Source organism: Carettochelys insculpta, chromosome 1 (assembly GCF_033958435.1).
Source record: "Carettochelys insculpta isolate YL-2023 chromosome 1, ASM3395843v1, whole genome shotgun sequence".
Classification (NCBI taxonomy): Eukaryota; Metazoa; Chordata; order Testudines; family Carettochelyidae; genus Carettochelys; species Carettochelys insculpta.
This window is the reverse complement of record NC_134137.1, coordinates 119973875-119997237: the sequence shown is the minus strand read 5'-3', so window position 1 is coordinate 119997237 and position 23363 is coordinate 119973875. Positions and strand designations below refer to the sequence as shown.

At 42.9% G+C, this 23363-nt stretch overlaps 1 protein-coding gene across 3 annotated transcripts in view; it reads right to left on the bottom strand.

Moving 5' to 3' along the window:
* The window catches only part of MCF2L (MCF.2 cell line derived transforming sequence like), a 216286-nt gene that overhangs the window by 186354 nt on the left and 6569 nt on the right, over window positions 1–23363 (bottom strand). The window contains exon 1 of one of the 3 annotated variants that reach the window (XM_074990633.1): window positions 11759–11786. The exons of 1 other annotated variant lie outside the window; for it this stretch is intronic. The gene's annotated coding sequence lies outside the window, so the exon portion shown is untranslated. Of the gene's footprint in view, window positions 1–11758; window positions 11787–23363 lie in introns of those variants that run through there. One more of the 3 variants, XM_074990669.1, reaches the window with a different exon arrangement.

Here is a 23363-nt window from a genome sequence, read left to right as displayed (position 1 = left end):
TTATATTTTTCAAGAATCACCACAAAAAGATGTGTAGATATGAGCAAAGGACAGAACTTCTAATTTAGGAAGGATCTAAGCAGGTGGCTTCAATTTAAATCTGAACAATAAAAAAAACCTGTTACTAAGCTACCGTAACTGCTGTTCTTCGAGATGTGTTGCTCACATCCACCCCACATTTGGTGCGTGTGAAGATGTTTCTGTCAGTGGCTTCTGTTGGGCTAGCTCTACTACCGCCCAATGCTATACGCTTATGCACCAGGAAAGAGTGTGCCAACAACCACATCCCCTCTCAGTTCCTTCTCGCTGACCAACTCCAACAGACGTAAAGAGTCACAGAGAGGTAGTTGTGTTAGTCTGTATCTTCACAAAACAAGAAACAAACAGTCCTGTAGCATTTTAAAGATGACCAAACTAATGTATTAAGTGATGAGCTTTCTTGGGACAAACCCAGCTGTAGGAGAGTGGGTTGTGAGACAGACATGAACAGTGAGATGCTAAGGTATGCACTGACAACCTAGTTGCCACCATGTAAATGTCTTGGATTGGAATCTGTGCAAGGAATGCTGCTGAAGGGGCCCAAGCATTTGTCAAGTAAGAACTTAGGAGGGAGGTTGTGGTGCAGTACTTGTGTCTGTGATTATTACGCCATCTCACAATTTCATGTGAATTCAAAGGTCAGAAGGTATTTATTTTTCTAATATTATTTAATAATGTTTTCAATAATGTGGCCAATATGGAAAGACAACAACCAAAAGCGTGACAAGCTTTGAAGTCCTACTGGATACTGATAGCTTAGATCAATTGACTCAGTAGCACAGACCTGGCTTTGTGGTAGCCCGCAGAACAATTTATTAACACAAATTCTTTATCATTCTCCCAACCCTCCATCCTGTGCTACTAGACAGAGGTGTCCTTATTTCCCAACAGTGGAAGTGGGACTATTTTAGCTACTTCCCCACCTATATTTTGATACTCACACATACGAAGTCATTTTTTTTTTTTTTATTGTTCCTTTGGGTCATCCTTCCACAGGTACTATATTTAATCTCTGGTAGCCCACTGCAATTTCTATACCTCTTTTGTCCCATGTGTCACTTAATCTCTCTCGTCTTTCAAATGCCATCTAAAACCCACTCCATTCAGGAAGCCTCTCATCTCCAACCACCACACAAACTAATGCTAAAACCACAATCACCATACTATGCAAAATCACGCAATGACTGTTTTCGGTTAGCAGACTCTACATCTTTGTCTGATGTTTTCACATTTTGTTGTGTCTCAGATTTTGATTTCCTTCCTGTAAAGTATGGCTCATCCACAAAGTACCCCGCATGCGCACACAAAGTCTTTGTACTCAATGTTCTGAAGAGGCCCGCACTCTGCAATAAGCCAGTATTGCTGAGAAAATGACACACAATGTACAACATGCTATTAAACATTGCATGGGATTTTCAAAGTGCTCAGCCTTTGTGTAGCACTGCTCTCAATGAGCTCAAGGATGAAATTCCCAGTAACTTCTGTGGGATTAGAGTTGCATCGCCAATGAGTAACTATGAAAGACCTACCCCACGTGGATGGACACCACTATTTTTTTTGGTCTTATTTTGCCTGAAAATTGTGGATGTTTTAATTGTTGATCAAATATGAACTTGGCCTCTCAGGACATAAATTCATTGTGGACAGTCATGGCAGCAAAAAGTAAAAAATAAGAAAGATGTGAATTAGCATTTTCTATACTAAAGATTTATTTGAGAGTTGGATGGTGCTAGGTATGCTCTGATCTGCAGTCAGGTCATAATTACAGCAGGTCTAAAATAAAATATGTTAATTTGGAATTTTTTTGACAATAAAAATAAAGCATTTGTGAATTAAGTTTTTCCACCAATGCCTCACAACTCTCCCCAGCCTGTAGCTCATGCCTGCTATGCAACCTTTTAAAAGGAAGTAGTGAGCACTCTTCTCCATGGTAATTAACTCCACTGGCTGGTGTGAGAGAGATGGACATTTATGGCCCCCCACCTCCTACATAACTCCTTTTGAGGGGAGAGGGACAGAACAAAATAAAGCTTATGCCTCAGGGAAGATTAGTCCCAGCACTCTGACATACCATATGCATGTTTAATTTTAGAACAATTATCTTTTATTAGTACTACTTCCATGAATTCAGTCACTTGCTCCCTACCACTTCCTTCCTCTTCAGTCAAATGCACACACCAGCATGCGGACACACGGTGAAACAACAGCATGCGGTTGAAACCATGCTGGCAATGACCATATTCTCTAGCATTGACAGAATCAGAGCAAAAATAATTAGAACAGGTCAGCCTAGTTTACAGTCTGCACACACTACAAGACACAAACTAACAGCTAGTAAAAGAATGAAATGTAAATTAAGATTTAAAAAAAAAAAAAATCACTCTGGGCTATTTGTCATTTGTTACAAATAGGATTTTATCCTGAGAACAAATCTTTCATCACTACCTTTTTAGTGGTGCCCAGAGTTAAGGCTATTTTAATTAGAAATTCATACATTTAACGATCACATTCACAGACTTCTTTTTCAGCAGTAATGCTGTCAGAAAGGGACCCCTCACCTTTTAAACTACTTTTTCCTTTTGGATTCATTACGCAAAGTGTTTTCCCGCACTAAAGGAAAAATCTATCTCCCTCCCCCTCTAACTTTGGATTGGTGGAAAACTACCCAGGGAAGATCCATGACAGGGGACTGCATTCTCTTAAATGTGAAGCACAACCCTGCTCTGCACAAGCTTCCTGCAGCAGCCCACCTGTGGCTGGAAGTGGGTAGACCTGGGACTCTTCTTGTCCTCACATTTGCGTGAGGCCCCCAAAGGCACCTCTATATGAGCCCTGAGCTAGTAGAACATAACAGACCCTATATTTGTAAACCTAGGGCTTAAGCGTCTAGGCTTATTTGTAACCCCAAGTCAGGAATTGTTGAAACCCAGGTCTCAACATGGGGCTCCAACATCTACATAGCCTTATGCACTTCTGAGTCCCACCATATCTCAGGCTTTCTACTGCCACTCTAGCTTTGTGTTAGAGGTGTAGTGTGGGAAAAAAAAATCTGACTGTCTTCTAGACAGTCAAGTTTTGTGGAAAGTTGGCCCATGGGATTGTGGGATAATTTTGGCAGCCTTCCAGAACCTGCATCCAGTGGAACAGCGTCTATATTGCAAAGCAATAAGGCTTGAGTCCTGGGGTTCAGATCACATGGGCTTGGAACCTGCATCCCAATAGGTGGCTCAAGCTTGGCACAATTTGTGTGTAGAGGGAAGGGATGGTTAGGCTTGAGCCTGAATTTGAACCTGGGGCTTAAATTGTGGTGCAAACATATCCTGATGGACCCCCCAACCCCACCCCCTTCCCCGCAGAGGCTATTCCTGCTATGCACCTGAAGCACTCTCTATGACATTCCTCCATGGCTGCTCTGTTTCCGTGAGTAAGGATTGTCTCTATCCTTCCCCACACTCCCATGAGCATGTTTTGCATGAGTTCTAGGTTTGTCCCTAATAAACTTCATAGGAACAATTTAAACAGACCTGCCAAGCATCATGCACCTGTTGTTCAAATGACACCTATTCCTGCAGCACATGACGCATGTTACATACTCAGCTGGTTGCAGGTTTTGAGCTGCAGTCTTGCCCGGTCACCCACAGGGATTGATGTGGCACTCAAATTCAGAGATGCTCTGCCTCCGCTGTACTGCATCCCCCCTGCCTTTCCTATCCACATGGACAGGAGAGAGATGATGATGGCAGGATCAGTGTCCCAGTGTGGGTGGTGATGAGGGGATTACTTGTGGAAGTAATTCAGCAGCCACACATGCTTCCCCTGCATCAGGCTCCCCTCAGTACTGCTATTTCTCCCCCAAGATCCTTCTGGCTCTCCACAAATCCTTGCCTGAACTTGCAGGGGGAAGGCAGTGGAAGAGACAAGGAATAAAAGGTCCTGCCTCACCACATCAGCTTCTATCACTTAGGAGAAACCCTGTGAGGGAACTCTATTCTCAGTGCCATTACATCCATGGTGTTTCCAGCACCGATGTTTATGATCACAGTCATATTTAATTAAATGTGCACATTAGTTAATTAAGTAACTTGCACAATACACGACACATGGAGCTACATATACCTTAGCAGCTAGGATTAAATTAATTCTGTTATACAACAAAGTTCACATAAATCCTTAGGAACAATTTTTCAGGGTCTTGAAAAAAAGAAATCGCCAGTGGGAGATGGAACATTTATTCAATTCAGTGCTAAAGCAGCACCTTCTCCTAACCTACTCACAAACAAAGAAATGGAAGTTAAATACATCAAACTAAACCAAAAGTAATCGTTTTTGTGACCAAATTAGACACCAGATTGGAGGGAGAGAATGTGGAAAAGTTTGTTCCCCCCCCAGTCAGTTCTTCAGGACAGGAAAGGATCTCACTGATACAATAAATTGGAAATCTGCAAAGTGCATTATACAAATTTAACATAGAAATTGGTAAGCATTACCAGTTTCCTAAAGTGAAAAGAATGGTGCTCTTCTTTGGCCTCAAAAATTAGCCTATATGTGTAAAAGCAACAGCTGTGGTGAAGAGCTTGGAGCTGGGCAGGTAGCTGCTCTGAACAGGGAATAGGGACAACATACTATGAGAGGTGCCTTTACCCACCTCTTTGTCAGGCTTTCACAGATCTCTGGCTATGTCTACACTGCAGTTAAACAACTACGGCTGGTTCATGTCAGCAGACTACAACTTGCAGGTTTCAGGCAGTGAGGCTATAAAACCATGGTGTAAAGGTCCAGGGTTGGGCTGGAGCCAAACTCTGGGGACCTGAAGAGGAGGTGGATTCCAGAGCCTAACCCCCAACATGTAGTTTTGCAGCACAGTAGCTCAAGCCCCATGAATACAAGTCAGCTGACAAAGACCAGCCATCAGTCTTCATTTGCAGTACAGACCTACTCTGTGAAACCAAAGCGAATGCCTGCTCTGCTACCAGAACTCCTGAGCTAAGCTCAGCACACACCCATAGCCCTAAAACTTGCCCTGCCACATGTTAAACATGAGCTGCTGTTGCCTCTGAACAGTCACATGCAAGTTTCTGATGTGACACGTCTAAAGTTGAAAGAGGAGGTACAAAACAAAGGATGGAACAGACTGAAATAATGGAAATACATCATTTTTCCAAAGGAAAATGGAAAAAGAGGGTCAAGATTTTAAATAGCAAGACAGAAAAGTATGTGTGCTAATCTCAACAATGACATTCATTAAACAGAAAATGCTTGGCCAGGTTCCTGGTGCAGAAGCTTTGAGAGTTAGGAGAGAAATAACTATGACAACAACAAGGTCAATGGAAGCGCAAGGGCTATACCACAGCTATGAAATTCTCATGTGAGCACTATGAATGGTCACTAAAATTTGTTGTCCTCCTGACAATACGCAAAACCCTTATGCTTGGCATAACTTCTCACCATAGTAGCAGGGTGTTCAGGCACCATAGCACCGAATACAGCATCAGTACTATGAAAGGAGGGCAAGACAGGAGTCACTCACCAAACAGGTTTTGCAAGAGCATTACACCACCCAAAATGGGGTTTGAAACTGGATTTGAAAAGCAGCCAGTGAAAGAGAGGTGTGGCACGGGTTAAAGGATTATATTATGCGGACAGACGTCAGACAGGCTGGGATAGGATACTAATCAAAATAAGGGACTTCGCCTACTGCAGAAGTCAGACAGGGCTGTTTACAGACATGCTCTAAGTAGTTAATGTTTTCAAATGCTAAGAATTTCACTTTAGTGCTATTTCTAGAAGCAGACAAGTTTAATACCCTGCTTAATTTTAGTATCATTTGATTTTCTCTCTAATTTCTATAGTAAATAATCCACCCTTTAAATTATTCAAGATGCAGACAGTTTTGGGGCGTGGGAGAGTATAATAGGACAAAAACTGCTGGTTTCTGCTGAGAGGTAGATGAGAAATGAAGAGGCACCTTTTGCATCTTCAGTCACAGGTATGGAAGCAGAGCTTCCTATAAGTGCTGCAGCTATAGTGACTGTGGCGTGAATGGAGCACAGTGAAAGCCCAAAGCTTAACAGGTGAGTGAGCTTATCGGTTCTAGAGCAACAATGCTGGTTAGTAGCACCAGTCATCTAAGCATGTTTTATTTTTGCATTTGCCAAAAGCTATTTTACTCAAGGTACAACTTCAAATAGGAAATCAGGCTATTGACAGCAGAGCTAAAGACCACAATCCTCAGAAGTGGTTACTCTTACATTAAAGGTTATTGTGTAACTATCCCAGTAAGTGTTCTATCACTCCCTCCCTACACCTTGGAAATATTACCTTCTAGCATAGGTTATATGGCTTATTCAGGTTATCTGGGTCTTTCCATACTCTCCCTCACTAATGCCTGCCTCCACAGAACATGTTTTGGGGTTGGAAAGATACCACAAAACCTTTTATCCCTGACTTTGTACTCACTGATAAGTCCGCCTTTCTCAAAGTCTAAGTTCAGTCGCTGTCCAAGAGACCCACTAATATCCTGACCCACTTAACAGTATTCAAGTTGTCTAAACTAAAAACTGACTTAATTGGCACTTAATAGCATGTGATATGAAAAAATAATGAACTTAATACAAAATAAAAACTACACTTGCCAGACAAATTCTATGAAGCAGTTAAATGCATTGGTTCAGATACCTGAAAATCTTGTACAGAAAGCCATCAGTCTGACTCAGCAGCAATACAATTCTTGGTCTCCATTTCATCTCACTGATGTCACATGTCCCATTCTGAACTCCTCCTATTTTAGCTCTCTTTGGCTGGACAGCTTAAGCTAACTGATGCCTTTAATGTAGCCTGTGCAATTTATGGCTTTTTGCCCAGGGCCTGAATAAGCTTTCCTACACATATTCTCACCTATCTGATATGCTTATTCTCTAGCACCAGAACACTATCAAGGAAGCCTTTTATATTTACCTGTGAGCTTTTGTCACTTGCCCAAGTTGAACTCTGTCCAGCCCCATGCAATTGGTTCACGTGTCTATAAAGATGATCTTTTCTCTCTTGGTCTTGTGAACCTCATATCTTCCCAGCAGGCCTTCTTTCTGGAACAGCATTCCAAGGTGGAGGAATATGAAACCCTACCATAGACATCAGCTTTGTAGCCCTGCATTCATCTCCAAGATGAGCATAACCTTCTCTAGACCCTGATTGTCAGTCAGGGGTCTGGATGAGAACATAACTTGCACCCTCACAGAAAGCCCGGACCCCAGACAAGGTGTGGGTGAGCACAACTCTGCGCTCCTGGAAGAGGCAGAGGTAGCCAGCTCTAAAAACATTGCCTGGGACCCTAGCAGTGATTTCAAGGACCCAGGGCTCTGGCAGCCACTGCTGCTGCAGTAGCTGGGAGCCCCAGACCTTTTTGAATTGCTGGGCTCCTGGGCAGTTGCCCCAACTGTCAGGAGGCCCAACCCCAACCCCTTCCTTCTTGAGCCAGAGACCAGTAGTCACTGCTGGCCTGTCCAGGGTCATACTTGGCAGTATTATTATCAGCATCGTCCCATCCATAGGATGGTTCATGGTGGACGTCCCAGGCCTCATGCTTTAGGAATCCCTGTGGTGGTTGCCTCAACTATCCTATCGATGGGGCTCTGGCCAGCCCAGGGGTTTACTTGTGGGGTGTGGGCATGGAATGGCAGCAGGGGTTACCACCTTCCTATCCCCCACTACTATTGCAGCAGCAGTCTGAGCGACCCAGCAGCCCACCCTGACACATCTGTCCCTTCTCCCAGCCTCCTGTGCGTCGCTTCACCAGGGCAGCCATAAGCAGCACATTCCAGCCACAGGGTGCTCCACTTCCCACTGTTGCAGTGAAGTAGAGCGCAATGGGCTGGAAAAGAGCATCGGAGCAGAGCAGCCAGGTCACTTCAGCTCCTGCTGCTGTGGTGAGCGCGGGAAGGCTGCCAACCCCTATTCTTGCCCCTTCCCCTTCCCCTCCCCCACCTCTCCCATTGCTCAGGAGGGGGGCTTTGGGAAAGAGGGCAGAGCAGAAGTGGGAAGGGGCAGGGTGGAGCAGGAGCTGTGGCTGGGGGAAGGGTGGAGTGGGGGTGAAGCAGAGGCAGGACAGGGGCAGGGCCTGAGAAGAGGGAGTGGCCCTGTACCTGGGGCGCTGGGTGGGATTTGATCCAGGCCCTGCATCCCCCTCAGACCAGCCCTGATCATTAGTGCCCAGCTGGGTGAGCATCATGGAGCTGTAATCATATGGATGGATGGGCCACGACAACCTAACGTCTTGGACACAGGCTCCAGACATGCACAGCACTTTCTAGGACATCAGGTTGGCAGATGGAGGTCTCCATTCCTCTCAAAAGTCACCCAACATCAGCATTTGGTCTCTTTTCTTCCCATCTATTGCTTGAGGTGACGAGCAGCCAGTTTCCTGTTTGCAAAGCAGACGGCTCTTCCTCCTGTGGTGCTGCTGTAGTTATCAGCTGATGTCCTCCATCCCAGATGTCTCCATATGACGTTATCCTGTTGATGAAGTCCTCGCAATCCCAGATGCCAGAAAGACAATCACCTCTTCCTGCAGCTCTCTTCTGTCAGACACTCCTCACACCTGGTGACTGCCCCTCCTGGCTTTCAGCTTGGATAGATGTACATACACTGGGTTTGATAAAGCTCACTTGCTAACACAGAAGTGGAACTGATGTCGTGTGGAACAGCTAGATGAGATAGCTGACTGAGTGAATTCCTAGAGTCCAGCGTGGGACAGTACTTGGGGTGGCTAGCCAATCCTGCCACACGCACTGCTGCAGCTACATGCCGCTTCAACCAAAGACAGCACGCATCTGTCGGACCAGGCTGGAAACGACACCTCCTGCAAAGTTTTACATCTCACTCACCCTTTGAGACGCGATGCCCCTTAACACTATACTTTCACTTACCTTTCATTTAACCCCAGCAGCAATGAAAGATGCTGCACGGCCTGGAACAAGGTGAGACCTGACTCCCTTGGGCAGCGGTTCAAAGGGGCCTGTAGCTTCAGCCTCCGCCACTGCCAAAGTAGCAGCTGTGGTGGCCAGAGCTCTGGTCTCCTTTGAAATTCAAGGCCCAGGGGCAACTGTTCCCTCCCCCTGCTCTGGTCAACAGCCATGTTATACCCACAGACACACATCTCCCACCTCACTGCTGAAATCCCCAGGGGAAGATGACCCCTGTGCTGGTCTACTGACAACCTACACAATGCAGGGCTGAAATAAGGTACAATGGATCACTCAGTACACTTCCATCTCTTTCCACATAGGGGATTAGATAGAGGCCCTCACAGCCCCTGCTCCACTGCCTCAAATCACAGTTATGGCTCTTCCAGCTAACCCCTCCATCATTCAATACACATGCAGCTGGAGTGGACACAGATAAACTCCCAGTGACTACTTCCAGCTCTGGGGGCCAGAACAACATTAGTGTGGGCATGCCCTGTAATTCTGGAGCTCCTGGTTCACAGAAGTTTGAGTTTTGCTGAACTCGACTTCCTGAAAAGGTTGCAGAGCAGCGTGCCATGCCCTAACTCTGCAACGAGGAAGTGGGTTTTTTTTTTTAAATAATTAATCTGTGAACAGATCTAGTAGTTGAAATCATGTGAGCAGCTCCCTCTACTCAAGGGGCACAAAGTAAAGCAAGGTGGTGGCCAACAAAGCCTTTGAGAAGATTTCAATAAATCAATCTAAAAAGGGGGAAAAATAAAAAGGGGGTGAAAAAAAATGTCTTCAATAACTGAAGTAGGGCTACCTACAAATGCACATCACAAGGAAGGCAAAAGAGGATGCAGGGCTTTTTGTGTGCGTGCGTGCGTGCGCACTAAGATTATTGTTAGATACTGCAGTGACTGGCAGTTTAGAAACTAAGAGAAAGAGTGCAGAAGTACAGCTAAACCATTATAACCATCAAGCTGTTATTCTTTCGAACATCTCACCCCATTTTTAGAAAATGGATATATTTGCATAAATAATGATGAGCAACTCAAGTCAATGACTGCCACAGTGTAAGAAACTAAGGCTAGGAGCTACTTGCCTTCTTGTAGGTGAGTGTGCACACAGCTGGGTGGTTGGAATATGGGCTTGTCAGTGCACTCAGGCTGCTCACCGCCCAGCTGACAGATTCATAATTAAGTGCAGGAAGAATAACCTCCCAAATCAGTCAGAAGTCTGTTGCCTATACCGATACACATTGGGCATTGCCGATTGGCGGTATGCTTTACAGTTGGTCAGACCCTAGACAAAGTACAGCTGGCAACTGAAAGGCACATTTTTAGTGTGGCAATTATTTAAGCTAATATTTTTTTTTTCCTGCATAGAAAAATAAGTCACGAGCTGTGTGTTTTACAAAACCCCACACTAAATTAAGTGAGGCAGTAGAAATAAATCGCCCACCCTCCCCCCCCATGAATCAGAAAGAGACAAATGGTTCCAAACAGAGAAATGATAAAGAACTGGTGGAAACAGGCACACGAGAATCAATATACATAGACAATAATGGGTACAAGGGCCTTTTCTTATAATGGAATGTTCTGTGTATATCTTATTAAGATCTTTACCTTAAAATGCCTTTTTATTAAACTAACACTCCCACAACCAACAACATTGGAGGCAGCTCAGCTGTATGTTTCATATTTGACATTCAATATCCTCATTGGAAAACTGTCAGCCATCTTGACAATTATTTTCTATTATCAGATTAAAAATAAAAATATGCAATAATGAAAGATACTGTTCATTCATTGAGAACGAGGGTATCGTTAACATTAAGAAAATAAATCCTTGATATTTCAATATTTGTGAGGAAAGATACTTTTAAATTTCTGTAACATCAACCCACTAGTACACTTTTGTTACAAATTTTTCACTTCCTTGTTTTCCAATCTGTCAACTGCCTATGGATAGCTAACAAAGAAGAGATTTCAAAGGAGGAAGCACATATTTATTTTCACTTTCAAGATAACCAACAGATTTGTTATTTGGAGGCATATGCTGAGATATATTCAATTATGTTTATGAAGAAATGCAAACAATTGCCCATGGAAGTTCTTCTGGACCTCAATTCAACCACATATCAAATTATAATATGCTCCTACTTAGTTCTAAATATTTAAATTTTCAGAAAGCTTTAAAAAAGCAATTTTCAAAAAATCATATTATAACCCTAAAATCATATACAGATATTTGCTGCAGCTTTTATTCTGATTCAGATGTATCATTGAATTTGCTATGGACTAATGGAGTCGTAGCTTCATCCTCTTATAATTACAATTTAGAACTACCTAAAACAGAGGTTGCTGTGGCTTAGATTTTAATTATTTAACATAGCAGCTTTTTAAAGCTTGCTTTACAGTCTTCTCTCCTGCCCTGCCCCCGCCCCTCATTCCTTAGCCGCAGTTTGGTTTGAACAGCAAAACAATCAAGACTAGTTTATACTATTTGACTGTGTTAGCAACTAAGAACTCAAAGCTATTAAAGATATTTCTAAACTTGGCTTAATTAATTCCCTTCTAGACACAATGAAATGTTACTAAAATAAACATTGTCAACCCAAACAGGAATTGGGCTTACATGAATAACTTCAAACACTCTAATTACATAGCTGATCATACAGAAAGCTATTCAAGTCACACAGATTTACTTAAAAAAAACCTAAAATCAATAATAGCATCAACAAAACATTATTTCAGACCAGCAGCTCCTCCTACCAGCGCACTGGGAAACCACAATTAACCTCTGCACCAATTCCTCTAGGGCCATTTCTTCAATTCTCAGTTAACATCTCATTCTCTTGGAAAACAAAAAAGATCCATGTTCTCTCCTGCTTTAGAAAGAAAAAACCAACTACAGCAGTGCTTCACAGCCCTGCATTTCAATTACTTCACACAGACCCCCTATCGGCACAAAAGGTGGTGAGAGAGCACTCTCCCCCTGCAATGCTCAGGCTTGGCGGATGCTGCTGGAAGCAAGAGTCATGAATGTTAATTACTTCAGGACCACTTAAAACTTCTCTCCTCTGTGCACTGATTTGTCTGCTGCATCACTATTAAATTAATGTGAAGCACTGATGAGACAGCAGCACAAATCTCTGCAGCAGACTGAACAAGCACTGGGGAGAGCTGCATTGAACCCATACATTTTGGAAACACTAAACCATAAGAGCTTAAGCAAGCAATTCGACAGACCTTAACCCAGCAGTATCCTCCTTCTTAGGCGCACATTAACCTTTTTGCCAATTCAACTGTTACATGGGAAAATTCACTCTTTGCAGACACAAAGGCAATGCAATTCCACTAGCCTCAACACTGTAGTTACATTGTTAGTTAAAATACTACTTTTTGGATTTATGCCTGACGTCCTCTGTGACGGCTTAAATCCCCAATGTTATTAGAACCACTTTCAAGACAGTTTGGCTGAGCCTAGTTTTAAAATTCTGTCTGATAACAGCTCATTTACCCTCTACATTTTTATTTCCAAGAAATCAATGTTTTCTTACTTTAGAATACTTGATTCATAGATCTTGTCCATCTCTAGTGTCTAAGTCATACACCATCCACCACACTACCATCCAAAGCTCATTTTCAGTGCTTTCATCCAGTCTTCTTTTTAAAAGTAACAAGCAATGACTCCCACTACTTCCTTTGGGAGACAGTTCTACAGTCTAGTAAATTTATCAGAATGCTTGCTTTTGCTATAGTCAGGCTGAACGTGAGGAGAGAATTTAGCTCTTAATTGTAATTGTACTCGCTTGTACCACCCACATATTTGATGGTCTTCTTTGGTGCTTGATTCATCAAGATACTAATTTATCACAGGAAGAGGAAAGGAATTCATGGTCTCAGTTCTGAGTTAACTGAATGGGTAACTATAAGGGGTACAGTAAGGCTGTTTGTGGAAAGCGCACCACATAATTTCATATGTACATTTCTTTAAGACCGTGGGTGTCCAGCAGGGTCACCATCTGCCACGTGCGGCGAATGGGGCACCACAATGTGGCAATTTGACTCATGGGACCTTTACATGCGGCTCCTCATGGAGCCGCAGATGAGTGCCATCTGCCCATGCACGCACCCCATCCCTGGTGGGAGAAGCGCGTAGTGGCGGCCCCAGCCGCAGCCCCGGCCCCGGCCCAAGCCACTCCAGTGGCAGCGGTGACTCCAGTGGCTCTGCTGAGTCACCAGCGTTTATTTAGAGGGTGGCTGGGGGAGCCTGGCTGTTGGGGGAGGAGAGGGCTGTGGTGAATATAGACAGGACACACTCACATGTGTGCTGATCTTTCCATTCCCATTACACACCACCGCTTTAAAGAGACTGTTGGCCTAACGGTGCATTTGAATATTTACCAGCCTTCTCTTAACTGTTCATCTTCACTGAATTAAATGCTTTTTCCACTCCTCTACTCTACGTTCCTCAGTATAAGTACACGCACAGCAGCAACTGTTTTACTCTGATTTTTTTCAGGCTATTTCTTTTTATTAACTACTAGGAGGGTTTACCTGGTGTTACTCGAATCCTTAATCAGAGCAGTTTTCTATTTAACCCATTGTTCTGGGATGGGGCTTGGTTTGAGGCATTCAGTACGCAGAAAGGGCAACCTCAACAGCTTGGGGCCAGGTGAGAAGTGCCAGTCCACAGCAGATTCAGAGGGCACAGTCGGAGGGGTGAATATCCCCCATAGGGGGGACAGTCACACAAACGCTGAAAAATATAGCAGCAAGTTGCTCATTCCCACCTCTGCCCCCCACTGGCCCAATGGGGTTATAGCTGTGCAGGTCCCATCACTGGCCCCTTGCTGCACCCTGTGGTCATTCTGCAGTATTCCTGTCCCTCATGAGACACCCCCCGCTTAGCATTTTATGAGAAAATCAAATTCCAAGCACATCCCATTGTCTTGGCACAACTAAACCCTGACCTTCATTGAAGTTATGATAAGAGGAAAGTACATAACAAATGTGGTCATCCTAGCTTACCATTTAGGAGGAATTGTTGACCAAAGACTCACAGATGGAAAGCCAGGCACAAAGTTTCTAAAAAATATGGTAAATTATGGAAACACTAGCCCAATAGAGAAGTTAAGGGCTCCATGGAGTTCCTGGCTCAATCTCTCTCTCTCTTTCTCCAGGGCCCTATATCCCAGTCCTGGGCTCTCTAGCTCAGCACTTCTCAAATGTGTCCACCGTGGGCTTTTCATGTGGCCCAGATGGCCTCTGGGGAGTGATGGGGGCAGAAAGAGATGACAGCGGTGGAAAGAGATGACGAAGTATCAGTCCCTTGCTCTCCCCCTCCCTGTTGTCTTGGGTGCGCTGCCCTATACGACCTCTGGAGACAGGTGGGGAACAAGACGGCAGGAGCAAGGACACTCAGCTCACTTTGTGGGGGCAGGGGTGGTCTGCAGGCTTCAGACATGAGGTACTTAGACTTTAGGATCCTGGCATCACCATCCCTAGCTCCAGCTGTAGAATGACAGGTGCCGACTCCCAGTTTTGGGCAGGGGCCTCCAGCCACAGGGTAGAGGGTGCCAGTCCCAGGCTCCCCATGTGACAGAGGGTGCTGAACCCCTGTGCTCTGGCCACATGGTGGCAGGCACTGGCTCTGCATAGTGACCCCCCCAGCCCTGGCTGTGCAGCTGTGAGCTCCAGTCTGGGGGATCTGAATGCCAAGCTGGGCTGTGGTAGCAGGCAGCAGGTGCTGAACCTGACTTCCGCCATGTGGCTCCAGTCCCCAGCTATGGAGCTCTGACCCAACAGCCCCAACCCCTGATGCAGAGGCCCATTTCTAATGAAGTTTGCTTTGTAACAACAGGCCATGCATTGCCACAGCTATGTTGTTTCTTATAGCATTCACACAGGCCAGCGGGTTAAAGAAAATCTGTACAGCTGTATTGAGTCATGGAAAAAAAAAATGCAGGTGATAGTCACAGCACATTTTTTAAGTGGTATGTATGCTTAATGCAGCCCTTTCAGCTCGGTGCCTCTTAGGATGAATTTATATAAAAATAAAATTTTGTTTCAATACTATTTCTGTCACTGAAACCCACCCTGCTTTTATTGATGTTGATGGGCATTTCACTTTCCTCTGGCCAGGAACAGCCACATTGTACTAGTCTGATTCCAAGGCATATTATGATACACAACATCTTGGGGAAATTTGCTTCACTTCTCTGTGCCTTAGTTTACCCATCTAGAAAAGGGAAATAGTACATTTTTTGTAAAAATCTGAGATTTATGGTTTGAAAGTGCTGTGCAAGAGCTTAAAATTTTATAAGATTGTAATATTTGCATATGTAAAACAAAGTATTAAATGCAAGGCCTTCAATAATTAAAGTGTCAAATATCTGGTTTAAGTATAGATAAAGCAAAAACACTGAGAATTAAACCTGCTAATGTATCCTCAAACTCAACTAAGTACCTAGATACTGCCTTTCATTTGATCTTTCTACAAACAGAGAATTAGAAAAGTGACCTCATCATTCTCACAGGAGTGCATACATCCAGGTTTTACCTGTATGTGAACAGCTTCATGTTATTTTAATTACTTAAAAAAGTTTTGCTTTCTCTCAATTTCTAAAATAAGAATTATTCATCTTCATAAAGGATTGTTTTATTCAGCAAAGTGCTCAATGTTTAATTTCTGCACCATTACATGGCTGGCAAAAAGCAAGTTGCCCTGAAAACGCATGGATCCCTGTGGAGACTAATCAGTATAATAAAGATAACTAAGGCATGGAGTAATAAAATGAACTGAGAAGAGATGCCCCCTCAATGTATCAGCTTTTCCTCTACTGTCATATTTAAACAGCTTAACTTTATTCCCTTTATCAAGTTTTTAATATTATAGGTATTACATGTAGAAAGGTTGCCATAGGATAGATATTCCATATATCTGGCATTCACATAAGAACATGCTCTGGTACGCTTGCATAGTTTATAGAAATTTAGTTGTCTGGTACCTGTTATTGAGCCCTGTCAGCCAGATATTAGTGTTGTAAACTTCTTTTTAATACCATTCTTTCCTTTAAACACCTCCACACTATTTAATTCAATTTGTAATTATAGCTTTGCTTATACATGTCTGTGTATCATGTGCAAATTCAGGAGTGTTATAGCCTCCCAATTTTCACATGGTTCCAGGCAATGAGTGATCTCATCCTTTGAAAAGTTACATCTGTGTGGAAGAGTCTTTGAAACAAATCAGGAATCTCTGAAATTTTCTACTAGTAAGAACCCAGCACCTGAATTCAGGCAGAACATGGAAAACCTGTAAAATAATTGGCAATGATTTATGTGCATCTGAACAGTTTACAGCTGTATTATATGGATGCCTCAATATGGCTATGTCTACACTAGCCCCAAACTTCGAAATGGCCATGCAAATGGCCATTTCAAAGTTTACTAATGAAGCGCAGAAATACATATTCAGCGCTTCATTAGCATACGGGCGGCCGCGGCACTTTGAAATTGACATGCTTCGCTGCCGGGCGGCTCGTCCTGACAGGGCTCCTTTTCGAAAGAACCCCGCCTACTTCGAAGTCCCCTTATTCCCATGAGCAATTTGAGGCTAGTGTAGACATGGCCCATGCTTTACACTTTAACCTTCCTTTTTAAAAGAAGCATCAGCTTTGTTATAAGCAGATATTTTTGCTCTGGTTTTATGAGAAACCATGGAGTGGGGTGGAAAGAGGAGAAAAAAGGCAGTCTGTGTCAGTTTGGGCTGATAAACCTGGAAAACAGAAAGACACCCTGGGAATCCATACTGATGGTGCTTGCCACACTGATCTTTTAGCAGTCACTACCAAGAAATTCATAACATGACAACAGTGCCATAAGGTGCTTTCAAAGGAAGAAAAAAGGCTCAAGCCTAACTGAAAATTTACCTTAAGCAGCCCTATCATAGGTATTAACATGGCTCCCATTAATACAGTATCTGAGCCCCTCATAATGTTTAACATTTTATCCTCAAAACACCCACGAGGGCAATGAAGTCCTGTCATCTCCATTTTACTGATGGGAAACTGAGGTGCCAACTGAACAGCCCATGGTCAAAAAGGAGGAGAAAAATGTGAGTCCTGCATTAGAGCCTGAACCACTGGAACCTTTTTGTTCTTCTTGTACCATGTTTTACAAGACAAACTCCAGTCAACATCAATGTTTTTCTGGACCTGTAACTTGGAAAAGCTCACACAATGTAAAAACATGAGCTACCAGATATCTAAACTAAATTTTGGCATGAATACGGTTTGTCACATTTCTAAACATTTTAGCCTCCCTTAAGCACCAGTTCTTGCATAGAACAACTTCCTGTCCCTGCCCCACAAATGTTTCTGAATGACTGAACTCTCTTGGCACTGAGCCCATTTCTGGCCAACCTGGGGTGCTATTTTGAAACACACATTCATAAACAGAGGTGGCAAAATTCTACTTTCAGCAATACCTCATATGAGGACAGAGGCATCCCTGGATCCACAGAATAGATGAATAGGGAGACTTACTTTATACAAGTTGCTACCAGAACTAAGCTTGTAGAACTAGGTTTCTCTCCTGCTTCTAGAATTAAGAGGCAATAAACTAAAAGATAATTCCCCGCCACCCGCAGCTCTGCCTTTTAACTCCAATAGCAAGCAACACACACCACTAACAAAATTAATACAGGATCACAGAGTGAACAAGGCTCCAGATTTGCCCTCACAAATCCAACATTTATTGCACTGTTTTATTTTAATTTTTAATCGCAGTAATTTATATGTGCAATAGAAAATACCCACAAACCATGCAGTTCCATTAACTCATAGTGCCCATTATGAAAAATGTGACCATTCATCTACTAGCTCTATTTCCAAGGGTGGTCTCAGCAGGCCCCTTGGATATCATCAGAGGCCTCTCTCCTGCAAGCACTCAGAGAGGAGTCTCTCACTTCCTGTGAGCAAAGGGAGGACAAAAGAGAGAACTCCAGGTGGGTAGCCAGAGCCTGGAGCAAAGAGGAGAAATCTCATGCAACAGCCAGATTGGAACAAATGAGATCTCTTCCCAGGAGCCTATCAACTTGATAAATGGGGGCAAAACAGAAGCAAATGATGCCACTGTCTTTATTACCCTTTCCTCTTGCTCTCCTTTATTTCAGAAGGAAGTAGGGATCCAAGAGGACTCCCAAGAAATGCCCATATGACTCAAGATGAAACAGAGGCCACCACCATTGCTCCTCAGATCTCCTCTAACACATATGTTGTCATCCCAGGAGAGAAGTTCTACACCACAAGAGGAGGACTGACACTCCAAGGACATCCAAACTGCCCTGAGTATGAATGAATCTTGTCTCTGTTTGCTGTGGTTCAATTCCCTGAAGGCAACAGACTCTGTGCATCATAAATTCTACCTTACAGGTGCTCTCAGGCTTTGCCCTCTGTACTGGTAGCAATAGACACATGCCACCCCCCTGGAGTTTTCTATATTATGATCTGTCCCTTTTTCACTGAATGTGCTCAGAATTAACAGGCCTGTTAGTCTCAAAGGAACAGAATGCTCCAGCCTGCAAGATACAACTCAGGACCAGCACTTTGGTGAATACTACTGTTCTCAAATATATTTATAGTGGGAAGAAGTTTATGATCAAAGATTAAAGATGCAAGTGATAAGGAGTAAGAATATTGGAAACAAGTGCTTACATATGAAACAAAATCCTAAGTCCCTTCCTTGAGACAGTAAGAAACTACATTTATTCACATGCCTGAAGTTTCTCTCACGCAAATTCCTCTGCAGTATTTTCAACCAATCCTCGCTGACACCTTTGTTCCTGAAGCCAAAGCACTGTCCTATTATTACCTTTCACTCAGGGACTAGGGTGTTTTCTTAACTCTCCCAGATGTAGTGGAGGAAACCTCTGAAGCATTCCCCTTGGAAAGGGATCTCCCTCTGCTTTTCTCTTCCTGTTCAGTTTCTTCCTCTGCAGTCCTCACAATCCTTCTTTTGGTTCATTTCACAGTGGTGAGAGGTGACCCACTGCAAACAAGGCAATGTTCATTTACATGTGATGATTATTCAGCTATCCATTATCAGACAGAAGACTTGTTTTTCACTTTTTCTGGAGACTAAAATTGACAGATTTTAAGAACATGTTTGCAGTATATATACAAAAACCTAACTTCCTACATAGTAGCTGTACACACATTTCACTGGGACATTGATAATCACTGTGTCTTGAGCTTTCATTAAAGCCCATACAACATTCTTTGCTGAACCACAGCATACACACCAGAATCAAGACAGGCCTGTAAGTAAGCATGTAAAATCATGTTTCATTAGTTAACTGGTTAAATGTTAAGTTTAACCAATTAACTGATTAAGTGGAGGAGGGCAGACCGAGGGCTTCCCCCTGGCTGTGGAAGGGGGCTGCTCTAAATGATCTGGAACATCCCTTCCCACAGCACGCCCCTGTGTTCACCACAGACCAGGGCTGCTCTGGCCAGACTGAATACCCTTGCCCTGTGGCAGGCCCTATGGTGCTGAAGCAACCCCTGCCGGCAATGGGCTGCTCCAGCTGCCAACAGATAAATGTAACTGATAAGCCCCATTTGTTAAGAGTGAGGCTTACCACTTAACAACATCCCTTCCTGTAACCTCTCGGCACCCCCTTGATAGTTGGCATTATGAGGGTCTTGGGTCTCAGAGAGAGACCTCTCTAGCGCACCTTGCAGGGGTCTCTCTCACACACATCCACACAGGTATGCAATTCTCTGGTACAGAGAGAGAAGACAAAAACCTCTCGATGTCACCGTAAGGGCAGCTTCTGTTTCACACACTTCCTTTTGTCTCTGAACAATGCGGTAATTCCCCTGTGGCTTCGGAGACCAGTTGGGATAACTGTACTGGATGTTCTCTATTATTGTGGAGAGAGGAGTGGCAGGAAGCCTTGCCTCAAATCCAACAATCATTGGGAAGGATTTCTCTTATGAGTTCAGCCATAAATGCACAAGTAATTTTGGGCACCCACCTTGTCTTCTGCGGACAGAAGTCCAAGGAAAACGCCTTAAAATGCTTGAATGCGCTCTCTCAGCTCAAGCACCAGAAAAAACATGAACTTATTAGGGTGGGACCTCTGTTTCCTTCCTTGAAGATGACTTTATATGCTAGGAAAGTAATACCTTCCTTGAAACTAACTCTACCCAGAAGAATATGGAAGGAGATTAAATGCCATCTTGCTGCTCCCAGTTCCCTGCCTCCTGAGAAAACGTCACAAGGTGAAATGTACTTGGGGAAGTTGGCAATGAAAGGAAGTTGTGTTCTACTGACTAAATAATGGTTGCTTCCTCCAGGATTCCAGGAGACAGAACTTCTTGTGTAAAAGAATAGTTTCCATTAATAAGATGTGCTGAAAGATAATTTGAGCAGTTACTTCATTCTCCCTTGACTTCATATTTCACAGTTAACCCAAAAAACACATGCCACTTGACCTTACAGTTAATAGTTTTATTTTTAAATGAAGATGCCCAAGCTTATTAGGCTTTTTTTTTTTTTTTAAAAAAAAGCTTTTAAGATTGGTAAATCAAACTGTTCAAGGATTCATGAAAAACACTTGACTTTAAATCTCATCCTTTATGGGGGGTTAAATTTGGAAGCAAAAAATTATCTATTTCACAGTGCATCTCAGGGTGAACACTTGTCCAAGAAATCTACTTGCTGTAATGCTGCTGTTTGACTAATCTAGTGATCTGCATATTAATGAGCTATGGCTAATTTTGTTAAATGACCCTTTAATGAAATGTGTGCCTTAGCTTGCAGCTGTTGATTTTTCATACGTTATTTTGTAAGAATTCCTAAGAGAAGACAACAACACTAACTGGTACCATGTGACCATGACTGCACTGACAAGAACAGGAATGGAGGCAGAGTGATCGTGCATCACAGAAAGAAGCAACAGATTTCCTTCCAAATGCTTCTTTCTACTCACATGAAATGTCAATATTAATCTGTCTTTTCTTGTATGCCTCTTACATTTGGTTTGATTTTCTTCACAAATCTAGAAGTCACACGCATATAACAGCCACCAGACAAGAAAATCTAGGCAGCTTTCACTTTGGGTGAAACAGCCTAGCAGAACAAACCCGTAAGTACCAGCTGAAGATGAGCCAACTTGAGTTCAGAGCAGAAAAGGCTATGAAAAGGGGTGGCTGGAGACAGCCTTGCGCAACTCAGCAGCTGAACCAGACAGAAATAAGATGGACGCGTCCCCTGAAAGGTCAGGGTCTTAGGAACTGTGACCATCTCTTTGGATTCACAGGATGTTGTTTCTTATCTTACTAGGAACCAGAGGAGCCAAAGTAACCATTGGTTTGAGAGTTTGACTTACAGAAGCACTGCAGTGGTGTTGAGAGAAGACCATGGAACTACCACCCTACTTCATCTGTAAGTATAGGAAGGGACAGATACACACTGCAAAAAGGACTGAAGACTCACCTTACGACAAAGTTGGAGGGAAGTATGTCTACAGGCGGGGGAACAAGATAAACATTTCCTCAAAATTTTGAAAAAGCTATAAGTATAGAAGTTTGTGTGAGAAACACCAAAGGGCTACCACATAAGAGTTACAGGTGAGAAATATTCTTAACCAATTTAAATATTGTTTGCAGACTTAATTTAATAAAAAAGTTGTACATTCTCTCAAGTATAATTCTGGACAATATTAAATACTTGTGCTGAAAGGCCCAAGCTCTGTCTTTTCCACAATATAATAACTTTTAATATTCCTGTGTTGGGAAGAACACCGCAGCGGTCAAACACTCTGGCATTTAATTTCAAAAAGGGGAATTACACTAAAATGAGGAAGCTAGTTAAACAGAAACTAAAAGGTAGAGTAATTAAACTAAAATCCCTGGAAGCTGCATGGAAACTGTTTAAAGACACCATACTAGAGGCCCAACTTAAATGTATACCCCAAATAAAAAAAACACAGTAAGAGACCTAACAAAGAACCACCATGGCTAAACAGCCATGTTAAAAAGGCAGTGAAAGAGAAAAGGGCAGCTTTTAAAAAGTGGAAGTCAAATCCTAGTGAGGAAAATAGAAAGGAACATAAACACTCCCAAATTAAGTGTCATAATGTAGTAAGAAAAGCCAAAAAAGAGTTTGAGGAACAGCTAGCCAAAAATTCAAAAAACGATGGTAAAATGTTTTTTAAATACATTAGAAGCAGGAAGCCCGCTAAAAAAGCAGTGGGGCCCTTGGATGATAAAGATATAAAAGGAGCGATCAAGGAAGACAGTGCCATTGCGGAGCGATTAAATGATTTCTTTGCTTCAGTCTTCACGGCTGAGGATGTCACAGAGGTTCCTAAATCTGAGCCAGCCTTTTTAGGTGACAAATCTGAGGAACTCACTCAGATTGAAGTGACATTAGAGGAGGTTTTGGAATTAATTGATAAGCTGAATAGTAACAAGTCTCCAGGACCAGACGGTATTCACCCAAGGGTTCTGAAAGAACTCAAATGTGAAATTGCGGAGTTACTAACAGTGGTTTGTAACCTATCCTTTAAATCCACTTTGGTACCAAATGACTGGAAGACGGCCAATATAACACCAATATTTAAAAAAGGCTCTAGAGGAGATCCTGGCAATTATAGACCGATAAGTTTAACATCAGTACCAGGCAAATTAGTAGAAACACTAGTAAAGAGTAAAATTGCAAGGCACATAGAAGAGCACGAATTGTTGGGCAAAAGTCAGCATGGTTTCTGCAGAGGGAAGTCGTGTCTAACTAATCTGTTAGAATTCTTTGAAGGGGTTAATAAACATGCGGACAAGGGGCACCCAGTGGACATAATATACCTAGATTTCCAGAAAGCCTTTGACACGGTCCCACACCAAAGGCTTTTATGTAAATTAGGTGGTCATGGGATAGGAGGAAAGGTCCTTTCATGGATCGGGAATTGGTTAAAAGACAGAAAACAAAGGGTGGGAATAAATGGTAAATTTGCACAATGGAGGAGGGTAACTAGTGGTGTTCCCCAGGGGTCAGTCCTGGGACCAATCCTGTTCAACTTGTTCATCAATGATCTAGAAAATGAGGTAAGCAGTGAGGTGGCAAAGTTTGCAGATGACACCAAGTTGTTCAGGACAGTCAAAAGCAAAAGGGATTGTGAAGAACTACAAAAAGATCTCAGCAAACTGAGTGATTGGGCAGCAAAATGGCAAATGAAATTTAATGTGGGTAAGTGTAAGGTAATGCATGTTGGAAAAAATAACCCAAATTACACGTACTACATGATGGGGTCAAATTTAGCTACGACAGATCAGGAAAGGGATTTTGGAGTTATAGTGGATAGTTC